A 6,951-nucleotide genomic window follows, 5' to 3' on the forward strand; every position below is an offset into this window, starting at 1 on the left:
CGCTACAGCCCGGTTCACCGGAGTCCTGCTAGCCCAGCACTACTGCTCTGGACACTTGACTGGCCGGCATGTGAGTCATATCGTTCCTGTGTCTGTCCCTTCGGGGAAATGTCACGCGGTGACATCCGGAGTCCTGCCTAGCCTGCTACAGCCCGGGTTCCCGGAGTCCTGTTAGCCCAGTGCTACAGCCCGGATTCACAAGCTGTTGACCGACACGTTCGATGTTGATTCATGTATGCCTGTCCCCATACATTAGTGCCGCTTTGGGTTCACGACTAGCCATGTCGGCCCGGGTTCTCTGTCATATGGATGCTAGCGACATTATCATATACGTGAGCCAAAAGGCGCAAACGGTCCCGGGCCATGGTAAGGCGACACCCGAGGGAGTACCGTGCGTGAGGCCGCAATGTTATATGAGGTGTTACAGGCTAGATCGGTGTGACTTGGAATCGGGGACCTGACAACGTCGATGAAGAATTGGACCTCGATGGCTGTCCTGTCGGCGGAGGCGCAGGATGCGGGCCCGGCTGCCATCCTCCCCCATTCGTTGAAGTCAGTGGCGAGCGCAGGGCGCACCTTGTCCATGGCTTCCTGGTTGAGCACCAACGACCGGACCACGGCGGGTTCAACGGCCGGGGGTGGCCCGGTTGAAGACTGAGACTTCTTCTTTCCCTTCTCCGTTCGCCGGGGCGCCATGGCAACAAGGAGGGCTGAGCTCAGGACAGATTGGAAGAGGAGGTTATTGTTTCAAAAAGGCAGGAGAGTTGGAGGGGCGCGTCACCAACAATGGGGGGATAACTGTGTAAGTCACGGTGGCCGCCTAGCCAGGCGGATATCAAGGCTGCGTGGGAAGCAGAGACGCCCACGTCCCATCAATCGCCACGCGTCAACCGAGGCCGCAGGCTGTTGGGGCCCGCGGCGCTTCGCACTTGCCCCTTGGCTTCGCCTTGAAGCCAAGTCCTAGCGTGCCTTGGGCCCGGGGGCTACTGTCGGCGTCTTGGGAACGGGGGTCCCCAGACATGCCTGCCTACGGCCCATTGTGTGGCTCCACCAGCAGCCCTGTACGGCCCATCTTCACCAGCAAACACTCAAGACCCTTGCGAGGGGCCAAGCCTTGCGAGGCGGACGACGCAAGACCTCCTCGGGGGCGGCCTCACCAGGCTGGCTCGCGAGGGGCGGAGAGATCAAGGCAAGGGGCACCTCGCAAGGTTCCTGTGACGCAAGCCATGACGACCGGGGCCAGGCAGGCGCCAGCGCGTGCAGTGTCCTCGTTTCCTCTTTGGTGCTAAAGAGGCAAGCGCAGGCGAGGAGTCCCGAGGCATCATGCAAAGGTTTCCATATCGGTGCAACGAGACCAAGACCAGCAGGACGATAGGACGGACGTCACTATGGAGCCCAAGACGGCCTCACCACCAGAGCCTTTGGCAGGCGAAGACCACCTTTAGTCAGGATAACTTGTACTAGTTGTGTCCCTTCGAATTTGGCCGTTTTGGCATCCCTTCACGCCAGCAGTTGGGAAGAGGACCAGGGCCTCTATAAATAGGGCTAGCCACCACAGTAGGAGGGGGAGAGAGGCAACAGATCCGAGGACCATTCAGATCATCCTCATCCACACAAACTTACCAAGCACAAGAGCACCTCTCCTCAGGAGGCTGTTCTTCCCTTGTAACCGTTCATCCTCAGCCCAAGAGGCAATCCACCACACCACACTGGAGTAGGGTATTACACCACATCGGTGGCCCAAACCAGTATAAATCCTGTGTCCCTTTGTTCTATGAGTACGACGCGCTGAGCCTTGAGATCGCGGTGAGGGAGAGTGCTTGGGGAGGAGAGATCTTCGTGCGCATCCCAGTGTTCGAACCTCAAGGGTTTTGCTGGAACCCGAAATCCAACACAAGGGCACTGGTTGGGAAAGCATTACGGCAAGGATTCTATTGGCCCACAGCCCTCCAAGATGCGGTCAGGCTAGTCACCAAGTGTGAAGCCTGCCAGTTCCATTCCAAGAATATCGACCTGCTTGCCCAAGCTCTTCAGACAATCCCTTTATCATGGCCATTTTTGGTCTGGGGGCTCGATATCCTCGGCTCTTTCCCCCGAGAAATCGGGGGCTTTGAATTCTTGTTCGTGGCCATCGACAAGTTTACAAAGTGGCCGGAAGTGACTGCCATGAGAAAGGTGACTGCTCAGTCAGCTATCAAGTTCTTGAAAGAATTGGTGTGCCGTTTTGGAGTTCCGGCAAGGATCATTACCGACAATTGCACCCAGTTCATGAGTCGCGCCTTCATGCAATATGTTCATGCCCTTGGATGTAAGATCTCATCTTCCTCTGTTGCACATCCCAGGAGCAATGGGCAAGCTGAGAGGGCGAACCCTAAAGTGTTGCGAGGACTCAAGACAAGAACCTTTGATATGCTGCAGAAGCACGACAGGCGGTGGATCAAAGAACTGCCGGTAGTTCTCTTGTCCCTCAGAACGACACCAAATCGAGATACCGGGTAGACTCCCTTCTCCCTGGTCTACGGGGCAGAAGCAGTTATCCCCACGGAACTCATTTACGGGTCGCCTCGAGTGCTTGCCTACGATGAAGTAGCGCAAGATCAGCACTAGCGTGACGACGCTGTGCTACTCGAGGGGAACCGTCTCCGGGCTGTTACGCGTACTACACGCTATCAGCAAGCGCTGCGTCACTATCATAGCCACAGGGTTCATGCCCGGTGTTTTGAGGAAGGCGACCTTGTCCTTAGGCGCGTTCGGTCCGCCAAGGGTACAAACAAGTTGACACCAAGGTGGGAAGGCCCTTACCGGATAGTACGAGTCACCAGACCCTGCGCGGTCCGTCTAGAGACCAGAGATGGCATTCAATTGCAAAACTCATGGAATATTGATCATCTCCGTAAGTTCTACCCGTAAGGCGCGGCTGTCGGGCCCTGCCCAATAGCCACCCTTTTGTACAGGCTTTCCCTCAGCTGCATGTAACCCCTTGTACAAAGTCAAGGCGATGACCCTGAGCAAGAGAGAAATAAATGAAGCGCTGGGTGGGCCCCGACCAAGTTGCATGCATGCATGAGCATTCCAAAAGCATTGCATAACCATTTGCATATGCATATAGATAGGATCGCATCCTGCATCACTTCCATCTGCATGAAGCTGCAAGTTCCTGCCATGAACTTGGCCTCTACAAGGAGTTGGGAAGATGGACCAACGTTGCGATCTCTAACAAGCCAAACAGATAAGTTGTACCTCTTGTCCATTAGTGTTCTGTAAGCTATGACTTGTGCATGAGAAAATCTCGCCACTCTTTTGAGACTTAGGTGCTCCCATCCTTGACTCGAACGTTGCTTCAGTCAGGATGATCGCAGTGGCCTTTGCTAAAAGGAAGTTGGCGGGGGGCTGGTCCCTTTATTTTTTTGCCCTGTAGACACAATTCACCGGCAAACAAAAGGGTGCCGGCAGGGTAGCCTGCCGGGAAAACTTGTTTATTTACACTAAGGAGGCATCCCACCTCTGCATGGACATATACATGCACGGGTTCCCGGCAAGGTTCATCCTTTTCGTTATGTCGATAATGCAAGTACAAGCATTAGAGAACATAAACATGGACTCGAGAGATTACATTATTTGAATTAAAATTTTGGCAAATGCCTACAGATTTAAGATTGAAAAAAGATAAGTGCCCTGTAATGCCCTTTCTTGTCCCTCTCCTCCTAGGCACGGCCGTCGAAGGCGAGGAGGGCAAAAGGAGCGCCTGGGCAGAAGCCCAACCCGCCCCCCTCGGGCTCCAGGAGAGGTAGCCCGGCGGGAGGAAAGCACCGTGGAACGCGTTGATGGAGAGCACGGCGGAGGCGTCCCGTCGACCACCACCACCAGGGCCAATAGGACACGACAGGGCTAACGGAGCCACAGCCCGAGAGGAAGCCTGCCGGGGTCCAGCTGGGGGACTGCTGGAGGAGCCAGGGAGCACCATCCCCACTTCTGCATCCAACTCCCCGGCAAATCACATTGCCGGGAAGGAGATGTGGATGCAGATGATGGTGCTGCCTCCTGATCAAGATGGCGCGGGAGACACTCAGCCGGAGTCAGAGTTGTCGCCCTCCCGCCCGCTACCCTCATCATCGCCGTCATTGTCCTCCTCGTCGCTTTCAATCGAGGAGGAGCTCTCGTCGTCGATCTAGCTCTCCATGCAGCACCCTAAGCGACCTCCTGAGCGCCCGAAGATCTTTACGGAGAGAAGGCCACTCTCCATTAATTTGAACTAGAGAATATGCCCCTTCGAAAAGCCGTGGGCACGGGCGAAATTCTTCCAACCGCAGAGGAGGTACATCACGTGAGGGGCAGGTAAGTCGACATCAACCCACATGCCACCATTCCCACAACCCCTCATGTCGGGGATATACCCCGCGGTATGACCCGGCCGGATATATGACCCGGCCGGACTTGGCGTTTCATTGGTAACCCGCCAGAGGATTGGCAACTTACGTCTCTAGCGGTTCACTGGTGTGACGACTCATGAGCCTGAAGACTCATTGGTGATCTGGCGGGTGTTTCAGATGGATGACAAGGCCCAAGGCTCAAAAGGCCGGCTCATGTTATGATGGGCCGGCTTAAGAGGAAAGGCGTAAGGAATATTCTTCTACAAAGGAAGCAAGACTAGGACTCCACTTGTAATAGAGTAATCCTAATCCTAGAACTAGTCATGTAACCCACCCCTTCAACATATATAAGGAGGGGCAGGGCACCCCAAGAGGGGACAAGAAAGAAGAAACAATATCTAGGGTTAGACACAAAGAGCCGGCCTACCGGCGACTCCCTCATGATGATAATTAGACCTAGCAACAAACAACATGTAGGGCTATTACCAGAAGATGTTTCCCGGGGCCCGAAGCTGTCTAAATCCTTGTCTTGTGCTGCGTCTTTCAATTCCGCTCAACCCCTCTCAAGCTACTACAAAGATGTGTTGGCCTCACGACAAGTCCTCACACTAGAACATCTGCCGTGACAATTCTACGACAGTTGGCGCCCACCGTGGGGCCTGCGCACGATGGTGTTGAGGTCTTGGAGGGATCTCATCTATAGTTCGAGAAGTTCGCAATTTTCCGGCTCAATAAAAGCCGGCGTGGAAAAAATTCACATCAATGATTCGTTCACCGGTCAGGATTGATGGAGTGTTCTACGATGGCGGGCATGAGATTGAGATGATATGACGGTTACATGCCTTCAGCCGCCTCACGCCCTGTGGTGATCCGCCGAGTCCGAGACCGAGACAAATTTTTTATGGCGTCAGCCTTGGGTGATTCATCGGGTCGCAGGTTGATGGACAAGGGATTTTTTGCTACGGCACTACAAGTCCAGGGCCATCTATCGAAGCCACGCTGCTGATCGGATCCACACGCAAGCAGTCGAATGTAAAATCAAAAATCAACTACGATCGGGACGGTTCGGTCAAGCTAGTTACGATTTGGAGAACGACCCAGGGATGGACGCGGAGACGGACGACTCTGCGACGGCCGCCTCGCCCTGAGCCGGACACCGAAATCAGGTCGGATCTGACAAGGAACCACGTGTACAGCCGAAGAGCCCGCTTACAAGCAATATCGCCCGAGATATTGGCGTACCTGCCCAGACTGCAAAGCAAACAGCGACAGCGGCAGAAAACGTCACATCAATCGTCAATCAGGAGTCAGCGGAAGCGTTGGATTTTTTATCCCTGTTTGGCTGTAATTTTTTGTTTCTGATCTGACGTTGCCACTACTAATCGGAAGCAGTAGATGCTAGAATAAAACACATCCCTGGGTACTACTTCTCTTGAGCAATTCAAGTCCCAAATGGAATCAATGTATGGAAAGGCTACATGCATGGCTGTTCAAAGGAGGAGTCAACGATGGGAAGACATGGATTCAACATCCACCTCCACCTCTTGTGTTGTGGCCGAGCTGTCGCCGGTTTTTTCTGCCTCTCCTTGTTTGAGCCGCCTCAACACACATACGATCTGCCCAGCGTCGTCAAGCCGCCATCGTCAAATCGCCACCTGCCGCTGTCGGCGAGCAGTCCACAACAGCACCATGAGCCGGCCACCACTACTTCACCTTCATCGGCGCTGCCTCGAGCCACCGCTACTCGGCCTTGGTCTGAGCCGCCCCGCTGTGGTCCTCCCGTGCTTTGCTCGGGCGGGTTACTTCTGCAGCAACTGCCGCCTTGAGCCGCCAAGGGCCTCGCTCCACTTCGCCGCAACAACCTACCACTGCCGCGCCTCCCGCCGTTGCGGCCTTGAGCAGCCACCTCCGCTTGCAAGCCGTCCTGAGCCCTGCTGTCGCTGCCGCTGTACTTTGAGCCGCCGCTGCGCTGGGTCACCTCTGCCTCCGTCGACCCCGCGGCGAGCGGTCTGCCACCATCATCGACCCGCGGGTGCCACCGCCGCCCAGGAGCAGTGCGCTACTACAAGGCAAATCAGTGATGCCAATTCACTACTAATAAACAATTCATCCGTGGAGTACAAGTACTTGCTACCATGACCCCACGTGAAGGATCAATCAAAGGGAAAAGTCCACGTGAAGATGTGCTAGCTCGTTCCCAAAACAGTGCTGGCACTACTAATCCATGTATGGATCAAGACTACTGAGTGCTAGTGGAACATCAGATCAGACGTATACGAGCTATCTTTTTTGTCCGACATCCAGCAGCCCGAGTCCACGTTCGGCCGACGAAACATCAGGTGATATCCATCTAAGTTTGTTTAATTGGCATATATGTTTTTTGTCAAAGAACAGTTTATCTTTGCCTTGGTCTGCAATATTGTTTATGCAGGATAATTTTTCACTGCAAAGGCGATGATCATGTCATGGATATATTGCTGGTGCCACCATTATAATACGCTAGCAACATTGTGCACTGGGGTTCGTCCGTGCCCTGCTGCTTGACGGGCATCCGTGTGAGCTGATGTCTTCGCGGCCCAGT

This window comes from Triticum aestivum, chromosome 3D (genome assembly GCF_018294505.1).
Source record: "Triticum aestivum cultivar Chinese Spring chromosome 3D, IWGSC CS RefSeq v2.1, whole genome shotgun sequence".
Classification (NCBI taxonomy): Eukaryota; Viridiplantae; Streptophyta; class Magnoliopsida; order Poales; family Poaceae; genus Triticum; species Triticum aestivum.